This window comes from Ranitomeya variabilis, chromosome 7, assembly GCF_051348905.1.
Source record: "Ranitomeya variabilis isolate aRanVar5 chromosome 7, aRanVar5.hap1, whole genome shotgun sequence".
Taxonomy (NCBI): domain Eukaryota; kingdom Metazoa; phylum Chordata; class Amphibia; order Anura; family Dendrobatidae; genus Ranitomeya; species Ranitomeya variabilis.
Window position 1 is genome coordinate 210,086,767 of NC_135238.1, and position 24,799 is coordinate 210,111,565.

The 24,799-nt window shown below is 42.4% G+C and overlaps 1 protein-coding gene across 2 annotated transcripts in view; it reads left to right on the forward strand.

The window, feature by feature from the left end:
* Positions 1-3,363: 3,363 nt before the first annotated feature.
* LOC143784497 (sodium channel protein type 2 subunit alpha-like) overlaps positions 3,364-24,799 on the forward strand; it is a 230,078-nt gene continuing 208,642 nt past the window's right edge. For both annotated transcript variants that reach the window (XM_077272796.1, XM_077272795.1), the window contains exon 1: positions 3,364-3,586. The gene's annotated coding sequence lies outside the window, so the exon portion shown is untranslated. The remainder of the gene's footprint in view (positions 3,587-24,799) is intronic.

Consider the following 24,799-nt stretch of genomic DNA (forward strand, 5'->3'; position numbering starts at 1 on the left):
TAGCCAGGAATCTGTTAAAAAAAACCCATAGTTTGGATGTCAAACAATCGCCATCAATTGTTGATTATGCTGCTAAATAAAAAAAGGTTAACATAGTGAAGGTAATACAGCACAGATAAACATAAAAAATGTTTGCTCCAATATAACCCACACCCATTAATGCACCACACGGGAGTCACTTAGAATGAACATTTCGCAAAGTGTCCATGTTATGAGTTTGGTTGTGGGCCCTACTGTTTGCTAGTAAGAATACTTATCCAAACTGTCTATTTGGCTTGATTTCTATGTCAATGGTTAACCAAGACATGTTTTGCAGTTACGATTATGGTCATTGTATAACCTAGTGAACTGGAACATTACTCACTAGAGATTGAAACACTTAACCCAATACGATGGTTTGTACGTTATTGGTCACAATATCATGTTTGTGCAAAAAAACTAACCTCAAAGTTACGAGCAAATGCTCCTCCGGAGAAACGCTGAGTCGCATGCAGGTGTCTTGTCTGAGAAAGTAAGGCCGCAAAACATGAAGTAGGTGGTCAAAGCCGGGAATGGAAAGACGACAAAAAGCAACAAACTTCACCGGGTATCTGCAAAGTTCATGATACAATATGGAAAAATGACCATATGCCCCACGTAGCAACAGTAGAGGGTGAACCCATAGACTCTTTTGCAGCTGTGGCTCCTCATTAAGCATATGGTGGCGAACCCCAAAGCGACGTGATACAAGCCATGCCAACCACAACAATGCCTCATTGTCAGTAGACATATTAGTGACACCTAAGGAGTCCTAACACACACCCCTAAGATGATATGTCATTGTCCAAGACATTTTAGGAACTGTTTTAAAACATCATCACTAATGGATAACACCTTTGCAACTTCCAAGCCTTTAATTAATGCATTAACCCCTCATATGGACCTCTAAACCTTTGTGTGTGATACGTATGCACACGGACAGCACACGTACAGCACACAGACAGCACACGGATGATAAACACGGACACACGGACAGCACACGGATGACACACGGATGGCATACGTGCGCACACGGAGACACGGACAACTCCGGTACCGTTTTCTCCGCTACCAGAATTATCTGGACGTGTGAGACTAGCCTTACAGATCGTTACCAGCGACTGTAGAGCTGTGTTATCAGGACTGAAATGTCACCAATATTTCTACACATACAAGTAAAGAAATTCTCAGGAGTTTGATATTATGGAAGAGTAGACATTGCAGGACCTCAGCTTGGACACACATTAAATGTAACTGGCACCTTCTAAAAGAACCAGATCCAGAAGACTCCCCGCAAGGAAAAGATCACCAGCATGTTGGATGGCGACAATGTGTGTAAAGCATACTTGCCCGATAGGCTTAAAAATGATCTGTTACAAGATTTCAGACTACAAACTGCATAGATTACTAAACAGATCTCTTAGACCTGGTGAGGCCATTGTACTTACTATTACAATCCATGACAGAATGACTGCACCATCCAATTTGAAAGTATTCCCGTCTTCTTTTAAACCAACCATTTTATGACCAACTCATTTTAACATTGGATGAGAAAACATTCAAATATTCAGACAATGGTTCTCATTTGCAAATTAAGCATATCACCAGGTCCAGGAGATCTTTTTACCAGTGTATGCAGTTTTTAGTTCATGTGCACACCTTCAGTATTTGTTCAGTATTTTACATCAGTATTTGTAAGCTAAAACCACGAGTGGGTGATAAATCCAGAAGTGGTGACATGTTTCTATTATATTTTTCCTCTGATTGTTCCACTCCTGGTTTTGGCTACAAATACTGATGTAAAATACTGACCAAATACTGAACGTGTGAATCTGGCCTCAAAGTGAAATCTGGCTGCCGAACCTATTTATAAGCATTTTGGAAAACCCCTCTCCCCAGGCTACAGTTTGTATTAGAAAAACAAAATGTCCTTTACCCACCCTTCCCGGGTCCATCACTGAGTCTCCACCTCTTCTGCTGACATCATGTTAACAGCGCTACAGCAAATCAGTGAGCTCAACGGATCTGCCTAAGTTGACAGCATGAGCCACTCAAAGCCTATGATCTCACAGATTGGCTGCAGTGCTGTGGACACGACGTGAATGCCGCAGCCAATAATAGACACTGGGACCCAGCCCCGGACCTGGGGAGGGTGAGTATGCAAAAAACTCTTTAAGTTTGCACTGAAAATATCCATAGCTTATGCCCAATGTCATGTGGCATGCTCAGACGGCTAAGTGAGTCCTATATATAGTGGAGTAGTGTGGGTTACCATTGCTCAGGGAAAGGCAGGTACTGTCCCCCTTAAACCAGTAATAATGCCTACTGGGTGCCCCCTTAAAACAATGTCCCCTAAGTGGTATCTTTAAAAAGTCCATTTAAAAAGTAATGAAGTATCAACCACTGCAGAAAAAAATAAAAAATCCAAGTGACCAAGTCAAACAGGCACAAGCGATGCCAATCCGCCGCCTCGGCCAAAATGGTGGCCTACAGGATGGGGAGTGGTGAGACGCAGAGGCGATGGCGCTACCAGAGGATCTACATGGAAAGGTGTCATGTTGATGCCAACACAGCTCAAAAGTAATTTTTTTTCAATGTTGCCCCCTTAAGAATTTTGCGCCCAGGATGACATCTCTGTCCGCAGGACGGACACTGAAGGCTTGGGGCCCCTGTGCAAGAAATGTGTCTGGGCCCCCCTCCCCCCATATTTACGCCACTGTCTGCAACCCTTTAAAAAAAATGTCTTCAGCGATAAAAAAAACGTAACGCCGCTTCTACTAGAGGAGGAATACTCCTACTATGCCACATATCATTGACCCTCTAGAATCTACCTGATCCTTCTCGTCTCCCCCGGAGCCCACTCCTTACGTGACATCATCCTACAGAGAAGCTGCCTCCTGCAGCCCAGCATCACAGCACCGGCTGCTAATACACAGCGCTGGGCATGGATCCATACAGCACGGCATCACAGCTCCGCCACGCATTCCACGTAACCATATATCACTCTGAATGCAAATCCAAGTTTCTGTGCCAGACGTCAAAGGCACCTGGTTAAAAAATAAAAATAAAAAATTACTCCAACAGTAGACGCCAGGAGAATATTCATGCATCATCATTACCCATTTCATGCATTTGTCATTTTGGTGTATGCACTGCCCCTTTTTCTAAAATATTTATTCCCCCCCTGTGCTGTCAGTCATGCGGCAAAGCCTTTGCAGAATATTTGTTGTAAACGTGTGCTAGCTGCATGCTGCAGTTAGCGGTCGGTGCAGCAGGTGGCGCTGGTGTCCACTGCTGCTTGCAGCCTGCTCTGCTTCTGTAAGCCTTTTCTTGGTATATATTAGCCACTGTAGAGTGATGCTCAGAGCAGGAAGCAGAGAGAGAAAAGAAGAAGCTTGTGGAGGAGCTTCACGGTCTTTTTCAGGCATAATGGATTAAGGGTAAATGCTTTGTCAGCTTTTGTGGCTAGGGATTTCAGCCTCTTGAGCAGGAGCAGCATTCCATCTTGATCATTTTGTTGGTGCAGGTCCCTCTTCTGATATGATTTGCAGAGTTTCTCCCACATCAGGTAAGCCTGCAGCTTTTTTTTTTTTTTTTTTGAGCATTGCTGTTATGGCAGGTCCTTGCCTGGTTTACTAATAATGTTTGCTGCAGTGCATGAGATTGGAGGGGTTACTGTAACACCTCTGTGTTTTGCTACAATGTATGAGGACAGTTGTGATGCTGTGTGCTGGCACTGCTGCATTTGGTGCCACCTTGATTTAGTGGCCTGTGCTGGTCCTGATGCCGCTGTGAAGACGCTTGGTGAATAAATGATGCAGACTAGGTAAAATGGGAGGGAAAAATGGAGGTTGTTAAAAATAATAAATAAAATCACATCTTCCCTTTATCTGAAGTTAGTGTCTCCAATAAAGGTCATCCAGCAGGGTAGTGGTTCCTGGTACCCCGGGACATTGGTGTAGACACAATGCAGAGCTGGCATTATCGTATGGTCTCCTCCTTACATGACTCAGGCTGTTGCTAGAATTTGGGCACCGTCTGCAGGAGAACATGGCTAGATCCCAACGATCCGTTTGTTTTTTTTACCCTGTCCATGGGACTTACTTGGTCCGGCTTTTCCATTTTTGCAGGGCCCTAATTTGTGACAGCCAATTAGGGATTTAGACTTGAACGTTGGATGGCAATAATAGAAGACCGAAAATAAATAAATAAATAAATAAATAGAATATTATTTTTTTAATGACCTCTTAGGACGTGCTGGTTTGCCCTGGAAGGATAATGCAGTGAAACAGTGTAACAAATGGTGGATTTATCTATTCGGGGCCGGTGGCCTATAGACGATTTCCTGATTCTTTCCAGTTTTATGGATGAGAAGGGATAAGGAGGATTTTCTCACTTTATATAATACAGATTGAGGCACATCAGGATGCAGACCATCACCATGCCTGCTAATGCCTCAGGTGTCATCATGATTTTGCTCCATTAGATGGCACTCTTTGGTCTTGGAAGCTCCGGCTATGCTGCATATTGTAACTAATGTGACACCATTGATTTCTTTTGCGCATTTCCCAAAATGTACAGGACTGATTTATATCTGCATTTTTTTTTAATGGACGTCAGATCGCTACATAGTGATTACCTGGTGGAATTTGCTTTTGATGGATGAGATGAACCCTAAACCTGGGTGTAAAAAAACTGCACTGATGGCTCTAATGTAGCAGTGTATAAATGCATTGAGAAGGGTGATACGTTGGGTCTGAGCACGTCCTCGGCCTTGGGATCGTCTCCTAAAATTTCAAGTTCTTATCACCTTGCACATGCCTTTCTCACTGATTTGCGTCCCGGGCGGGCCTGGTGCAGGATCATCTCCCAGAGGGGCCCTTTGTTTTCAAAACATGAAAAGAGCACCATGATATAGATGTGCAGCCGTGCGGGACCTGATCATTGGCGTGCACAACAAAAAGATCATTTATCAGATGGGGAAAAAGAACATCAGATTTGTTACGTCTCTGAGGAAGAGACTGTGCTTCCTCGGAGAGCCTCCATCTTTTTTTTTTTTTATTTACCCCCCTTTTCGCTGCAGTCGTCTACATTACTGAATTCACCTGACTCATCAGAAGCGGTCACTTCCTTTGAAATGGTCATTAATTATAGAGCGGTTCCTGTCAGCACCCTTTAGCATAACACAAGGTCTCATATAAGGTTGTGATTGGAGGTTTTATGTGGATGGATTAGAAATGGCCATTTGTTACTCACCTTATGGTCTCGGTATGTCTTTACACCCATACCATATGTGATACAATGTGTCCGTATCCTCTAAATAGTTGTGTGAACCTTATCATATTTACAAATATACATACAATCCAGAACTGTATCACACTAGACAATATTACACCCTTTTATATCCATGGTATAAGTGTTTACTTAAAGGGCAATTAATCCCAAAATCCATTCTGGCCCATTTAAAAAAATCATAGTAATAAGATTTACATATAGTAATCTGATAATGTTATTTGAGATCGTGATCTTTCTGTAGAGGAGGTTGAACTATACAAAGTAGTCTCACTGCAGTCAGCCTCTCCCCAGCCCGAAATGACTGATAACTATGGCACGCCACCGTTACAAGACACCTGGTAAAGAAATCCTCCAGCTGGTTCCCAGTTCTTCTCTCTAACCAATTTTACCTTTAAAAATAAAATTACAAAAATATATTTATATCAGAAATAATGCACAAGCGCTTTGCAGTTTTATTGGACATTTTCAGCTTGCAAAAAGCATTGGGGATGTAGAGGTGTGGGCACATATGGATACATTGTACAAAGTGTTGTAGTGAGTGATACCATCAGATCTGCACTGAGGCAGGGAAGCCGAGGGTGTAGCCTGCTTGCTACTATGGTATATGTGGCATATCTATTGCCTGAAGGTGCTATAAAATGCAGAAATACTACATTTGCAATTAGAAACTCTTTGTATATTGATTTTTATCCAATATTGTGGATAATTAAAATATCTCATTTTAGATGTAAGGGAACCACAATGGGCCTCATGTTTGTGCCATGCTAAGGTATACTACAACAACCCAGTAATTAATTTCTCTAATGTCTGTACCATTTCATAAATTCTTAAAAGTTTCATAAATTCTTGAAAGTTAGACCATAATCAGTAGTTTATGGTGCAATAATCTGATCGGATGTTTGCTGTTGTTTTTTTTTTAATATTCAGCTTTTTATGCTTATAAATGTTAAGCGGACAGTCTATGGCCATCTCCATAGTTCAACCAGGGTTGTAAATGCCTACTATAGCACTAGGTTGGCACTAGATAATAATGGACACCTATCCCTATTTACAATTAACTTTGGCACTAGTCTCTTGTCACCATGGCCTAGTCACAAATAACCTTGTAGGCCTTATTGGTAATGTCCTGTGTATACAGAGGCTTAGAAGTGAACACACACACGTCCTCTACATCCGGATCAGAATCATTTCCTTTTTTTGAGTGAAAAAAGTCCTGAAAATGTTGCAAATGACACTTTACAACCCCAAATCAGTCGTTGGGCATCTCGCTGAACCCCATGTAAGCAAGCACTACTGCTTGCGAGGTAACCTCTCACCAGTAGGGGGCGTATAAGAAGATATAAAATTAATTAATAACTATCAGCGGCTTTCTTGCCAGACTCTCCTTTTTAGTCCATGATTTCATTTCCAAAGATGAAAAGGGTTTCAGTGTTTGAGAGCATCGATAACAATGGGACAAGCTGTCACCAAAGCGGGGGTGAGTCATAGCCAGACACGTCATGGATAGAATGGATTCTAGAGAGTGTCAGCGGAAAAAGACAAACTGAAATTATTTTTTCCCAGACGTTTTGTGACAGGCACGTAGCTGTAAGGACAAGGACGAACCAAGAGGGCATCACTTCCAGGACAACATAGTAGTCAGGGCAGAGTTACAGTAAACTGGGAACAGCATAGACGTGTGCGAGGAGGGGAAACACCATATCGATAGATTAGTCCACACCACACTATATCCTCTATATACCTACACCCTATATAAAGCCACAATCTATGTGTAGCTACACCCCATATACAGCTGCATCCTATATACAGCTATACCTTATCTACAGCTACACCCTCTATACAGCTACACCCCATATACAGCTACACCCTATATACAGCTACACTCCATATACAGCTACACCCTATACAGAGCTATATCTTATATACAGCTACTCCCTATATAAAGCCACAATCTATATACAGCTACAAGCCATATACAGCCGCATCATATATACAGCTATACATTATCTACAGCTACACCCTATATAAAGCCACAATCTATGTATAGCTACACCCCATATACAGCTGCATCCTATATACAGCTATATCTTATCTACAGCTACACCCTCTATACAGCTACACTCCATATACAGGTGCATCCTATATACAGCTGTATCTTATATACAGCTACACCCTATATACAGCTACTATCTATATTAACCCACAATCTATATACAGCTACCTTATCTACAGCTACACCCTATATAAAGCCACAATCTATGTATAGCTACACCCCATATACAGCTGCATCCTATATACAGCTAGACTCCATATACAGCTACACTCTATATACAGCAACACTCCATATACAGCTGCATCCTATATACAGCTATACCTTATCTACAGCTACACCCTCTATACAGCTACACTCCATATACAGCTGCATCCTATACAGAGCTATATCTTATATACAGCTACTCCCTATATAAAGCCACAATCTATATACAGCTACAAGCCATATACAGCTGCATCATATATACAGCTATACCTTATCTACAGCTACACCCTATATAAAGCCACAATCTATGTATAGCTACACCCCATATACAGCTGCATCCTATATACAGCTATATGGTATATATAGCTACACCCTATATACAGCTACACCCCATATACAGCTGCATCCTATATACAGCTAGACTCCATATACAGCTACACTCTATATACAGCAACACTCCATATACAGGTGCATCCTATATACAGCTGTATCTTATATACAGCTACACCCTATATACAGCTACTATCTATATTAACCCACAATCTATATACAGCTACCTTATCTACAGCTACACCCTATATAAAGCCACAATCTATGTATAGCTACACCCCATATACAGCTGCATCCTATATACAGCTACACCCCATATACAGCTGCATCCTATATACAGCGAGACTCCATATACAGCAACACTCCATATACAGCTGCATCCTATATACAGCTATACCTTATCTACAGCTACACCCTCTATACAGCTACACCCTATATACAGCCAAAATCTATGTGCAGCTACAGCCTTTATGAAGCTACCCCCTATATACAGCTACTACCAATAAACATCCACAATTTATATACAGCTACACCCTATACACAGTGACATCCTTTATACAGCTACACCCTATATACAGCCACAATCTATATACAGCTATACCTAATATACAGCAACACCATACATGCAGCTACAATCTATATACATCTACACCCTTTATTATTATTTATATATTATTATTTATTAATATAGCACCATTGATTCCATGGTGCTGTACAGCTATACCCTTTATACAGCTACACCCTATATACAGCTACAGCCGATATACAGCTATACCCTATATAAAGCTACGCCCATTATACAGCTACAGCCTCCAGTATATACAAGCTACAATCTATATACAGCTGCATCCTTTATACAGCTACACCCTACGTACAGCTACACCATATATACAGATGCAGCCTATAAACAGGTACAGCTTACATACAGCCACAATCTACATATAGTACCCATACCCTATATACAGCTACATCCTATATACAGCTGCCCCTTTGTACAGCTACACCCTATTTAAATCTACACCCTGTTTACAGCTATAATAAAGATACAACTACATCCTATATACAGCTACACATTATATACAGTTATAGCCTATATACACCTACAGAATATGTACAATATGTACAGCTACGGCCTATATACAGCTAACCCTATATACACCTACAGCCTACATACAGCTACAGCTTATATATAGTGACAAGCTATATACAGCTACACCCTTTATACGACTACAGCTTATATAGAGCTACACCCAATATACAGCTACAGCCTAGATACAGCTGCACCCTATATACAGTTACACCCTATATACAACTACACTACATAGGCAGCTACATCCTATATACAGCTATTCACTCTATACATCTACACCCTATATAAAGCTACACCCTATATAAAGCTACACCCTATATACATCTATACCCTATATAAAGCTACACCCTATATAAAGCTACACCCTATATAAAGCTACATCCTATATACAGCTACACATTCTATACATCTACACCCTATATACAGCTACACCCTATATACAGCTACATCCTATATACAGCTACACCCTATATACAGCTATACACTATATACATCTACACCCTATATACAGCTACACCCTATATACAGCTACACCCTATATACCACTACACTACATAGGCAGCTACACCCTATATACAGCTACACCCTATATACAGCTACACCTTATATACAGCTACATACTATATACATCTACACCCTATAAACAGCTACACTCTATATACAGCTACACACTCTATACATCTACACCCTATATACAGCTACACCCTATATACAGCTACACCCTACTGTATATACCACTGCACTACATAGGCAGCTACACCCTATAAACAGATACACCCTATATACAGCTACACCCTATATACAGCTACACACTATATACATCTACACCCTATATACAGCCACATTACATTTACAGCTACATCCTATACACAGCTACATCCTATATACAGCTACACGTAGTATGCAGTGACATTCTTGATACAGGTACACCCTTTATACAGCTAAAGCCTATATACTGTGACAGCTTATGTACAGCTGCCCCTATATACAACTGCAGCCTATATACAGCTACATCCTGCATATAGCTATCTACTATATAATTGTCTAAGTGTCACTTCCATCTTTCTGTCTGTCTGTCCTTCTGTCTGTCATGGATATTCATTGGTCGCGGCCTGTGTCTGTCATGGAATCCAAGTCACTGATTGGTCGTGGCAAAACGCCCACGACCATTGCCACGACCAGTCAGCGACGCGCACAGTCCGGAAGAAAATGGCCGCTCCTTACTCCCCGCACTCAGTACCCGGCGCCCGCATACACCCCTCCGGTCACCGCTCACACAGGGTTAATGCCGGCGGTAACGGACCGCGTTATGCCGCGGGTAACGCATTCCGTTATGGCCGCTATTGACCCTGAGTGACCAAGTTTTTACTATTGACGCAGCCTATGCAGCGTCAATAGTAAAAACATCTAATGTTAAAAATAATAATAAAAAAAATCATTATATACACTCACCTTCCGCCTCCTTTCCCGCTCCTCGCGATGCTCCGGCCGGTCCATGCAAGCGGCACGTTCGGTGGCAAGAATGGTCTGGGAGAAGGACTTGCCATGATGTCACGGTCATGTGACCACGACACGGTCATGTGGTGCCGGCTTCACCCCACACAGGCGACAGAACTACAGTGCGCCTGTGGAAGGTGAGTATATGTTTATTTTTTATTTTTTTAACCTGTGACATACGTGGCTGGGCAATATACTACGTAGCTGGGCAATATACTACGTGAATGCCCAATAAACTACATGGCTGGGTAATATACTACGTCACTGGGCAATATACTACGTCACTGGGCAATATACTACGTCGCTGGGCAATATACTACGTGGCTGGGCAATATACTACGTGGCTGGGCAATATACTATGTCACTGGGCAATATACTACGTGGCTGGGCAATATACTACATCGCTGGGCAATATACTACGTGGCTCTGTGCTGTATACTACGTAGCTCTGTGCTGTATACTACGTCACTGGGCAATATACAATGTAACTGGGCAATATACTATGTGGCTGGGCAATATACTACGTCACTGGGCAATATACTACGTCGCTGGGCAATATACTACGTGGCTGGGCAATATACTACGTCACTGGGCAATATACTATGTCACTGGGCAATATACTACGTCGCTGGGCAATATACTACGTCGCTGGGCAATATACTACGTGACTGGGCAATATACTACGTGACTGGGCAATATACTACGTGGCTGGGCAATATACTACGTGGCTGGGCAATATACTATGTCACTGGGCAATATACTACGTGGCTGGGCAATATACTACATCGCTGGGCAATATACTACGTGGCTCTGTGCTGTATACTACGTAGCTCTGTGCTGTATACTACGTCACTGGGCAATATACAATGTAACTGGGCAATATACTATGTGGCTGGGCAATATACTACGTCACTGGGCAATATACTACGTCGCTGGGCAATATACTACGTGGCTGGGCAATATACTACGTCACTGGGCAATATACTATGTCACTGGGCAATATACTACGTCGCTGGGCAATATACTACGTCGCTGGGCAATATACTACGAGGCTGGGCAATATACTACGTGGCTGGGCATCATACTACGTTGCTGGGCAATATACTACATCACTGGGCAATATACTACATCACTGGGCAATATACTACGTCGCTGGGCAATATACTACGTCGCTGGGCAATATACTACGTGGCTGGGCAATATACTACGTGGCTGGGCAATATACTACGTCGCTGGGCAATATACTACGTGGCTGGGCAATATACTATGTCACTGGGCAATATACTACGTCACTGGGCAATACACTACGTCACTGGGCAATATACTACGTCGCTGGGCAATATACTACGTGGCTGGGCAATATAGTACGTGGTTGGGCAATATACTACGTCACTGGGCAATATACTACGTGGCTGGGCAATATACTATGTCACTGGGCAATATACTACGTCACTGGGCAATATACTACATCGCTGGGCAATATACTACGTGGCTGGGCAATATACTACGTGGCTGGGCAATATACTATGTCACTGGGCAATATACTACGTGGCTGGGCAATATACTATGTGGCTGGGCAATATACTACGTCACTGGTCAATATACTACGTCGCTGGGCAATATACTACATCGCTGGGCAATATACTATGTCGCTGGGCAATATACTACGTCGCTGGGCAATATACTATGTCGCTGTGCAATATACTACGTCGCTGGGCAATATACTACACCGCTTGGCAATATACTATGTCGCTGGGCAATATACTACGTCGCTGGGCAATATACTAAGTGGCTGGGCAATATACTACGTAACTGGGCAATATACTACGTGGCTGGGCAATATACTACGTGACTGGGCAATATACTACGTGGACATACATATTCTAGAATACCCGATGCGTTAGAATCGGGCCACCATCTAGTACTATATATCCTTCCTCTAGTGTTAGGGTCGTGACCGACCCGTTTTAGGTTTTAAATGCATACAAATTCTACATACATTTGTTTATTGCATCAAGACTTTTTGACTTTTTCAGGAACTTACTTTTAAAACAAAATACAACAAATAAAACTATTTTACTAAATTGTAAAATGCTCTTATTAAAATAATAACATGTGTGTTGTTGGGGTCAATTTCGACCCATGTCTAATATAAGAGTAAAAAAGCAATAATAAGTCCCAAAACTGAACTCGTAAACACAATATAAACCAACAGCCCACAGCCAGCTCTACCTTCAACAACTTGAGTTAGGGACATGTCCAGGCATGTATGGCCAAATCAGCTTAGAGTTGGTACTTTGCAGAGTATAAATCTCCAGTTTACACATGCAACAATGAGGAGAAGATTTGATGTAAGCCAAATTCTGGATTATATCTTAGATGATAATGAATCAGAGGACACACAGCAGCAAACTGATACAGATGAACAGGTTTCTGAGGAGGAAGATGATGTGGAGTATCAACCGGAAGACACAGACAGTTCTGATTAGTCTGATGAGGAGGTCACTGGTGCTGAAGCTGCTCCCGCTGAAAGATTCAAATCCAAAAGTGGCAAGATCAGTTGGAGCTCAGTACCTCCAGATGTACATGGCAGGGCAGATGCTGCAAATGTCATAAAAATGACCCCTGGGATCACAAGGTTTGCTGTGACAAGACACATCAAGACATGTTTTGATCTGTTTATGCCATTGTCAATAAAAAAAAGTCATTATTGCTATGACAAACCTTGAAGGAAAAAAAGTCCAAGGCAACATGCGGAATGACCTTCATGATGATGTCCTGGATGCCTACATTGGTGTTCTTCTCCTTGCTGGAGTGTACAAATCCTGCAATGAGGCCACTGATAGTCTCTGGGATGCATCGACAGGCAGGAATATTTTCCGGGCAACAATGTCACTTCAAAATTTTCAAATGATATCAAGAGTCCTCAGATTTAACAACAGAGACACCAGAACACAATCTGACAAACTTGCTCCCATCAGGGATGTTTGGGAGAAACGGGTGCAGCTCCTTCCACTCATGTGCAACCCAGGGCCAGAGGTGACAGTAGACGAACATTTTCTCCCTTTCCGCGGAAAATGCCCCTTCCGGCAATACATGCCAAGTAAGCCAGGCAAATACGGTATAAAAATTTGGGCAGCCTGTGATGCAAAAACTAGCTATGCATGGAATCTACAGATTTACACAGGCAAGTCTGCAAGCGGCATCCCTGAAAAAAAACAAGGAAAACGTGTAGTCCTCGATATGACTACTGGACTGCAGGATCACAACATTACTTGTGACAATTTTTTTACCAGCTATGACCTTGGACAAGAATTTCTCAGGAGGAAAATCACCATGGTGGGCACAGTGAAAAAAAAACAAACCTGAGCTGCCCGCTGAATTGTTGCAGATGAAGGACAGGGCTCCACTTTCCTCAAAGTTTGTTTTTACAGACACCACCACTGCTGTTTCATACTGCCCCAAAAAACGACGGAATGTGGTACTGATGTCCACACTTCACAAAGATGCAGCTGTGTCATCAGGAAGTGACAAAAAGCCCAGAATCATCCTGGACTATAACAAAAACAAAGGAGGAGCGGACAACCTGGACATGCTGACTGCCACCTACACTTGCCAGCGAATGACTATGAGATGGCCAATGGTTGTATTTTACAACATCCTTGATGTGTCAGCATGCAATTCATTTGTGTTGTGGACCCACATTCACCAAGGATGGAATTCAAAGAAAAAAAACAAGCGGAGGATGTTTCTTGAGGAACTAGGAAGATCCCTTGTCAAGGCGCACATTGACCAAAGGGAACGAGTGCCCCGAGACCCAGCCGCTGCAGCCTTGGTCTGACAACTCCAGAGCTCAACAAGTGCTTCGTCCACACCCACAGCAAAACAAAGACCATCATCACCAGCATCCTCCTCAACCAGGCCTGCCTCAACATCAACCACAACAGCCACAACCCCAGTGAGACCACCTGATTCTAAAAGAAAGAGGTGTCAGGTCTGCCCTAGCAATAAGGACAGAAAGACAAACACATTGTGCTTCGTCTGCAAAAAATACCTCTGCAAAGAACACACAAAAAGTGTCACTTTTTGCCACACATGCATCTAAATACTAATGCATCTAAAAACTAGTACTTGATTTCTGTTGATTTGATTTGCTTGATTGATAGTTGTTTGTTTGTTTGACCTAGAAAAGCTACTTTTTATTATTATTGCTATTAATGTTAATATAATTTTCATCTTTTATTTGTATTAAAGTTCTATAAAAAAAATCTGTTTTTTGCCTTTTTCATAAAGTACCGTATATACTCGATTATAAGCTGAGATTTTCAGCCCAAATTTTTGGGCTGAAAGTGCCCCTCTCGGCTTATACTCGAGTCATGGTCGGCGGCGGGGTCGGCGGGTGAGGGGGAGAGAGGTCTGTCATATACTCACCTGCTTCTGGGGCTCCTGGCGCTCCCCCTGCCTGTCCCATGGTCTTCGGGTGCCGCAGCTCTTCCCCTGTTCAGCGGTCACGTGGGACCGCTCATTAAAGTTATGAATATGGACTCCACTCCCATAGGGGTGGAGCCGCATATTCATTTCTCTAATGAGCGGTAACGGTGACTGCTGACAGAGGAAGAGGCTGCGGCACCTGGAGACCAGCTGTCCGGGATAAAGAGACAGGGACGCCGGGAGCAGGTGAGTATTATATATTTACCTGTCCACGTTCCACACGCTGGGCGCTGCTACGTCTTCCCGTTCTCTTGCTCTGGCTGTTCAGGTCAGAGGGCGCGATGACGTACTAATCTGCGCGCCACCCTCTACCTGAATAGTCAGTGTGGAGAGACGCCGAGACGGGACGCTGAGGAGCTGCGGGCAGCAAGAGAGGTGAGTATGTCATTTTTTTTTTTATTGCAGCAGCAGCATTATATATGGCACAGCTTTATATGGAGCATCTATGGGGCAATAATGAATGGTGCAGAGCATTCTATATGGCACAGTTTTGTATGGAGCATCTATGGGACCATAATGAACGGTGCAGAGCATTCTATATGGCACAGCTTTATATGGAGCATATATGGGGCCATAATGAACGGTATGGAGCATTATATATGGCACAGCTTTATATGGAGCATCTATGGGGCAATAATGAACGGTGCAGAGCATTCTATATGGCACAGCTTTATATGGAGTATCTATGGGGCCATAATGAATGGTGCAGAGCATTCTATATGGCACAGTTTTGTATGGAGCATCTATAGGGCCATAATGAACGGTGCAGAGCATGCTATATGGCACAGCTATATATGGATCATCTATGGGGCAATAATCAACGGTGCAGAGCATTATATATGGCACAGCTTTATGTGGAGCATCTTATGGGGCAATAATGAACAGTATGGAGCATTATATGTGGCACAGTTTTATGTGGAGCGTCTTATGGGGCCATAATGAAATGTATGGAGCATTATATGTGGCACAGCTTTATATGGAGCATCTTATGGGGCAATAATGAACGGTACGGAGCATCTATTTTTATTTTTGAAATTCACCGGTAGCTGCTGCATTTCCTACCCTAGGCTTATACTCGAGTCAATAAGTTTTCCCAGTTTTTTGTGGCAAAATTAGGGGGGTCGGCTTATACTCGGGTCGGCTTATACTCGAGTATATACGGTAGTTAGATATGGGTCAAAATTGACCCGTAACACCATAGATGTTACTAGAGTTAATAATATAAAATATATATATGTATATTTTTTTTACATTTAAGAAATGTGTTCTAAAACCCTTCAGTAATAGTCAGGTAATATAACAAACTTTTTAAAGTTTATATTATTCTCTTGAGGTTCATTTGACAATATTTTTATATTGAAAATGAAGGGTATGCTCTCAAATGAAAGGCCCAGGGGGCCACAACAAAAATATTAAAATCAATCCTTCCATGGATGAGAAACCCTAACAAGGTAACTAAGAGGTAAGAAACAAATTGGATCATAAATAACTGTTTTTAGGGTATCCTAGGTGTGATTTAAGACACGGGTCAAAACCGACCCGTTAACATAAGAAAGAGTAGCAGAAAGCTAACACTAGAGGAAGGATATACAGCTACAGCATATCTACATTTATACCCTATATGCAGCTTTAGCCTATATACAACTAAACCCTTTATACAGCTACGCCCTATATACAGCTAGACCTTATATACAGTTAAAGCCTATTTACAGCTACTCCCCATATACAATTACACCCTATATACAGCTATACTGTGTACACAGATGCATCTTAAATATAGTTACAGTATATTCTATATACAGCTACAGCCTATATAAAACTACACCCTTTATATAGCTACACCTTATATACAGTTACACCCCATATACAGCTATATCCTACATACAGCTACAGCGTATATACAGCCACAGCCTATATACAGCCACAGCCTATATAAAGCTATACCCTACTGTATATACAACTACACCCTTTATAAAACTACACCCAATATACAGCAACAGCCTATATGCAGTTACACCTTATATACAGTTAAAGCCTATATAGCTACACCCTTCATACTGCTACAGGCTATATGCAGCTTCACCCTATATACAGCTGCAGCAGTAATACAGCAGACCCTAGAAGACCACCCCCTCTATTTTACACCTACACTATCATAAATAAGTATGCTATTTGTCTAATTTCCTGCAGAGTAGAAATATATATACTGAATATAGTCCAGCTCTGGTCTTGTGCCCCTATGTCCCCACAATGAGCATTACAGTGGGGTTTATTTTAGTTTTTGGTTACACAGGAGCAGACTTCCCTCCCTTTCTCCATCTCCCTCTTGTGCAGGCAGTGACATATGGAAAGCCGACTCTCGCCCATTCCTTTTTGCTCCTTTGTGCTGTCCTTAGGACTTTCTACCTCCTTAGGACTTTCTACCTCCTTAGGACTTTCTACCTCCCATAGAGGGAGTTTGGAGTTATGAAAGAGTCCAGTGTTGTTTATTTCCGCAAATCTTCCGGGCATGCGTTGAATCCTTCCAAAACCTCCTGGAAGGTTTCTTCCAAGGTATGAACGTTGAGGGGTCATGGCTATGGGAAAAATGGCCGCTAGTTTTGCATGCTCCATTATGCTCTTTCTCCAAAGGGCTTACCTGAAAGTTGTCAAATGTTTCATGCTGGTCATGTTGTATCGGATGTAATCCCAGATGTCCGGAAGTGGTGGAAAAGTTGTTATATAATGGTGATCAAAAGTGGATGTGCCCACTAGGAATCCAATTGACCGTCACACCGACTTAATAATCGAGTTTTTATTTCAAGTTCTGGCAATCTCCATCTTCTTGGAAAGTAGCCCATTGTTTGCTATTACTGGGGTTGGATTTGTTAGCTTGATAGCCAGGTTAATGTTTTGTCTTTGAAGTCCAGGCTTTTTATCATTGTGCCTTGTGGTTGACAGAAATTTTCTGTCTTCAACTCTTCTCTGTGGACGCCTTCATGAGCCCCCTTGGCTATCAAGACTACAGTTACATTCAGGGAAGAAGGGGCCATATGTTAGGAGCTTTACTCTGTTCCTAAAAATGTTATTAGAAAAGACAAAAAAGGAGGCCAGATTCTAAAGAACGTTGGAATTTATACCAGATAAACAATTCCATATTATGTGCAAGTGACCAGTTCTCTTTACAGAGGTCCCTTTTCCAGGTCAAAAGTGGGCAGTTTTTGCTTTTATATTATTCCTGCTGCTCCCCTAAGGACATAGTTGTTTTGTTTGTTTCGGTTCCAGAGATTATATTTATTTACTACTTTTTATGGCGGTTGCTGATGGGCCATGCTTCATAGGGTATAAATACAGAGCTAAAGACACACCCCAGAGGATCCTGTGATCAACGCCCCCTTGTTGAAGGCCATCAAAATGAAAATTAAATAAAAAGGCCTATATCTCTAGAGCTTGTGTGGAAGATGTAAAAGGAAAAAAAGACGGAAAGCTTAGGGGATCAACAAGAATATAATAAGACCAAAAACTGCCCACATCTATGTTACTGTATTAGTTGGGATTTTCTTACAGCTGTTGTGGTATCCTTTATTTTTTTAATTAATTTTTAGCATTCTTTTTAGTGTAATGCACAAGATTTGATAAATACAGAATGGCCCGTAAATATCCTGCAAAACTAGTGATGATTTAATAATGGATGGAGTTTACCAGAAATGCTATTCGGATTGAGAGCACAATTTCCCCATGGACACCACAAACTTCAATAGTTAAATACAGGAAATGTCTGTAATTGAGGATAATGAATACTTTCACTCTAGTCCCTCTGTTTATGATCAACAGCAATTTTATGTATTAGGCTGAATAGCTTTTACACTTTGTAACATTACATGAGTAAATGCAATTAATTCTTTTTAGGGTTATAATGTAGCTACGTAACCTTTGACTTTCTGTGGGCTCTTAGCTGAAAAGCTTTTGTTGTAAAGTGTTCTGAATTATTTTCTGTGATCATTTTCACTTAGGGAGGTGGTGGAAAATTCCAAATGCTACATAATTGGATTTCATCGTCGTGCCATAGGATGGGGCCTATATGGGTGTATTATGTGTCTATATAATGATCCAGTAGGCACTTTATGTATGGCGCATCTAGGAAGCACTGAGTTCTCCCCTGAAGACATTGCTTCTCGGGAAGTTGTCTTTGTAACAGTGCATGTTTTTGGAGCTACCAGAAGGTGATATATAGACTTAGTATTATGGACCCCTATAATTGTATGGGTGCCACATCAATGTACTTATGGCAATCCCAATTACGACTGCGTGCATAAACTCTAAGGAGACTTCATAGCTGCAGAACTTTGTAATTTGCTGGCTGGGAGAGAAGGTAGAAAGATACAGACCCCGCTCTACAAAAGGAGGGGAGGTAGCGAGACAGACCTTACAATAAATGTGGAGGCCAGGTAGAGAGACACAGACCTTACAATAAATGTGGAGCCCAGGTAGAGAGACACAGACCTTACAGTAAATGTGGAGCCCAGGTAGAGAGACACAGACCTTACAATAAATGTGGAGTCCAGGTAGAGAGACACAGACCTTACAGTAAATGTGGAGGCCAGGTAGAGAGACACAGACTTTATAGTAAATGTGGAGGCCAGGTAGAGAGACACAGGCTTTACAGTCAATGTGGAGGCCAGGTAGAGAGACACAGACCTTACAGTAAATGTGGAGGCCAGGTAGAGAGACACAGACCTTACAGTAAATGTGGAACCCAGGTAGAGAGACAGACTTTATAGTAAATGTGGAGGCCAGGTAGAGAGACACAGGCTTTACAGTAAATGTGGAGGCCAGGTAGAGAGACACAGACCTTACAGTAAATGTGGAGGCCAGGTAGAGAGACACAGGCTTTATAGTAAATGTGAAGTCCAGATAGAGAGACACAGACCTTACAGTAAATGTGGAGGCCAGGTAGAGAGACACAGACCTTACAATAAATGTGGAGTCCAGGTAGAGAGACACAGGCTTTACAGTCAATGTGGAGGCCAGGTAGAGAGACACAGACCTTACATTAAATGTGGAGGCCAGGTAGAGAGACACAGACTTTATAGTAAATGTGGAGGCCAGGTAGAGAGACACAGGCTTTACAGTCAATGTGGAGGCCAGGTAGAGAGACACAGACCTTACAGTAAATGTGGAGGCCAGGTAGAGAGACACAGACCTTACAGTAAATGTGGAACCCAGGTAGAGAGACAGACTTTATAGTAAATGTGGAGGCCAGGTAGAGAGACACAGGCCTTACAGTAAATGTGGAGCCCAGGTAGAGAGACAGACTTTATAGTAAATGTGGAGGCCAGGTAGAGAGACACAGGCTTTACAGTAAATGTGGAGGCCAGGTAGAGAGACACAGACCTTACAGTAAATGTGGAGCCCAGGTAGAGAGACAGACTTTATAGTAAATGTGGAGGCCAGGTAGAGAGTCACAGGCTTTACAGTAAATGTGGAGGCCAGGTAGAGAGACACAGACCTTACAGTAAATGTGGAGGCCAGGTAGAGAGACACAGGCTTTATAGTAAATGTGAAGTCCAGATAGAGAGACACAGACCTTACAGTAAATGTGGAGGCCAGGTAGAGAGACACAGACCTTACAGTAAATGTGGAGACCAGGTAGAGAGACACAGGCTTTATAGTAAATGTGGAGGCCGGGTAGAGAGACACAGGCTTTACAGTAAATGTGGAGGCCAGGTAGAGAGACATAGACCTTACAGTAAATGTGGAGGCCAGGTAGAGAGACATAGACCTTACAGTAAATGTGGAGGCCAGGTAGAGAGACACAGGCTTTATAGTAAATGTGGAGGCCGGGTAGAGAGACACAGGCTTTACAGTAAATGTGGAGGCCAGGTAGAGAGACATAGACCTTACAGTAAATGTGGAGACCAGGTAGAGAGACACAGGCTTTATAGTAAATGTGGAGGCCGGGTAGAGAGACACAGGCTTTACAGTAAATGTGGAGGCCAGGTAGAGAGACATAGACCTTACAGTAAATGTGGAGACCAGGTAGAGAGACACAGGCTTTACAGTAAATGTGGAGGCCAGGTAGAGAGACATAGACCTTACAGTAAATGTGGAGGCCAGGTAGAGAGACACAGACCTTACAGTAAACATTAAGGACAGGTACAGAATGACAGATCCAAAACTACCCATTGTATTGTCACATTTTCATCGGAACTTACTCCTGCGATGTCTGCTTCTGTCACCAGGCGCCACCGCATTTATCTGGTGATGGAGGAGACATCATGACCAGAAGCACAGGCTCAGTCCATGAAGAGATACTAGTGTGGCTGAGACCTGTAGTGCCTACCAGGCTTGCGGTATGGGTGTGTGTGCTGCCCAGTAGGAATTATCAGCTCCCTGTTGTGGCCAATGGAACAGTACCACACCCTATTTAAACCACTAGTGTATTTCTAGAAGTTGTCAGGTTTGGTTTTTACTTGCTCTGGTTCACTCCTGTTGTTCAGCCTGTTTGAATCACATTGTGCTCCCTTACAGTATAAATTGGCAAATCATGAATCACCTCCAAGCTGTGGTCAAGCAAATGCAAGACTTGGCTCAGTTGGTCCAGGATCTTGCAAAGCAGGTTCAGCACCATAAAGCCGCTTAGGCCCAAGCTACTGCAGTACCTCCTTTGACCATTCTTGCACCATATGGGAACCTACTTGACCAATTTTCAGTTGACCGTAAACATTTGTTTTCCTTTGAAGCAAGTTATCAGCTGCACTTCACGCACGCATTTGGTTCTGAGAACTAGTGTGTGGGTTTCATCACTTCTCTGCTGTAAGATGGGTTCCCAGGCTTGGACCGTCTCCTTACTGCCTGATGCTGCAGAATTATCTACAACTGACTCTTTGAGGTTCTGGGCCATGGACTTACACAAGAATGCCAAAGCCTTTCACCATAGGTTTTGTACTGGACTTTCTAACCAAGTCAAGGAAGTGTTAGCACAGTGCCCTCATCCAGTTTCGCTTGATGTAGCCATGTCTCTGGCAATCTATCCTGATAGGCGGCACCTGCACCCAGGGACGGACTGGGGCTCAAATTCAGTTCTGGCATTTGAAAGTACACAGGCCCATGCTGTTCTCGCCCAATAGCACCAGATGTGGATATCTATTAATAATATTACCTTGCCTGGAAGAAATCAATATTTACTACTTTCATAATACCAATAATACAGCTAAATAATAATAATACCGCAATAATAATATTGCAATATAACAGACAAATGCCAACAAACCATAACCAAATATTACCAGCATATTATTACTGCTAATACCACTATACTGAACGTCAAAGGGGTTGTCCAGGCTTGAGGTTCAAGTCTATGTGACTTCTAAATCCTCACAGCGCTCACTGTCACAATTTATCGCATTCAGAGTAGCCGTCATGTGACCGCAAGTATGCGATTTCCACACCTCCGGACACATTCCAACATATCTGGCTTTGCTAAATTCACTTGTATTGAGCAAGGCTAGACACATCTAGTCAGCACATGACCGCATGAATGCAAATCACATGATTGCCCACTCCCAGCGCAGTCACCGGAGAATCCTCACAGCATGCAATGCTCACAATGTGAGGATTCAGAAGTCTGCAGTCACACACAGAGTGACTGCAGACTAACTTCAAGCCTGGATCACCCCTTTAACAAAACCACTGTACTAGGACTGCTACCCCCACCATACAGTGAGCATATAATGGTAATATTTTGTCTACACCGGTGCTCAGACCACATATGTCTATAATGTACAGGTTCTCACCAGTGATGTTCTCGCTGATTTCTGTCATTCATTTTCCCTTTTCCTTTGCATTCGGCCCAGACAACCATGACCTCTTCTTCCATCCATAGCTCATCCCTGTAAAATGTAACACACAGACATCTTTTCTTTACTGCCTTCCCAGGACCCTCCTCATATTTTACCATCTCTACACCAACCATACACTGCTATTATCACTGCCCCAGAGAGTAATAATGCCCCTTCTTTGCTCTATACTACCCTCCTATTGTACCCCACAGAATAACAGAGCCCTCTGAGTGCCCCTACACAGTTATAATGTTTCCTCTGTACTTCCTCATAGGAATAATGCTCCCCCATGCCTCCTTACAGTTATAAAGCACCCTATATAAATAATATCCCCCTGTGCCTCCTTATGATAATTCTTCGCTGTGCCGCCTTACAGCTATACAGTAATAATATCCATCTGTGCTGCCTTATAATTTCCTTTGTGCCTCCTTTAATAATAATCTCCCTTGACCCATTATAATAGTTATCCTGTACCTCCTTATAATAAAAAAAATTAAGAAAATACAGCTACACTTTGAAATGCTACATTATGCAAACATTGAATATATGAAATCGGAACCACATTACTGATATAGAAAATATGCTTGGAAATGAAGGTACTTGGAGCACAAATTGGCCAATTCATGAGAGCCAACCAGCCTCGACAAGGTGGACCTTTGTGATGGGACCGTAACCTAAAATGTCTCTACCGGGCTAAAGGCTTAGTTTTATGAGTAGGCAGGATCCAGGTTTAATTGTGTATGATGGTCCTACCACAGCTACCCCACACAGCATAATGTCCACCAGAAGCACGGTGTGATAGTCCCCCACAGAAACCCCACACAGTATGATGGTCCCCACAACCCCCTCACACACTGGACATATACTGCACCTGGCACACATATACTGTACATTGATGTCACGAGTACATTAGATATAGGGTATACATTAGATATAAACACACTCAGATAAAAGTACCCGATGCTTAGCTGCCCCTCTCCCCCCACCGGTAATATCAGGTGCAGCACAAGTTCCTGAATGAGGCTGCTCCTCATGTGAGTATGATAAACAGCTGAGCTGCAGGGCTACAGAAGAAAGCAAATCTGGCCCTTATTGGTCAACATTTGGCCAATCAGCATTGGCGGCAGTCAGGTCACCTCCTATGCGGGGTTACTGCTGAACAGCCAGATGATGAGATGGGAGAGAGGTGGAGGACATGGCACCATTCCACCTCCTCAGTGCCATGCAGGCCTTTCTCTCTGGTTGTAACCATGATCTGACAGGAGCCCAGAGGGAGGGGAAGTCGCCCTCACCCTTTGCGATCGCACATAGCTAAGCCTGGCCATGGCTACCAGTATGGAGAGAGTAGAGAATGATATGGTGGGCACTCATGCGATCAATAGATTTCTTGCTCAGTGGTAGAATAAACTTGATATGGAATGAAAAACCCTACGGCACAGATATATTCCAATTAAAAAGACGTAATTATAATAAGGGTGCAGCAAAAACATGTCTGTATAAGATTTTTGGCCAACGTTTCAGTCCGCAGACCTTGCTCACAGCCTACAAAATACACATATATACACACACACATGAAAAAAACAGGCTACATGCAGATTGTGAAAAAATTATAGAATAAAAAACATTAAAAATAAAAACGTAAATAATACATACTGCGTATGCAAAAGTTTATAAACGCATGAGGGGTATCAATAAGAATGCAAATTAATAATAGTTATATATCAGTAAATACCTGAAAATAAGCCATAGAGAAAAAGAATAAGTAAAAAAATGCAGAAAAAAATAGAAGACAAGGAAAAGAAAAGGGAAAAAAAAAAAACGGGAATATGACCTGAAGGTGGGAACAAATAAGATAAGGACTAAAATGAACATGGAATAGCAGTAAAGGTGAAGAGAAGAGTAATTTATAAGGCACATAAGGATTAAAGTAGGTGAGAAAGTCAAGGGAAGGGACTAGGTCTAGAAAGTGAGGGAAAAAAAAGGGGGTGATAAAATAAATAA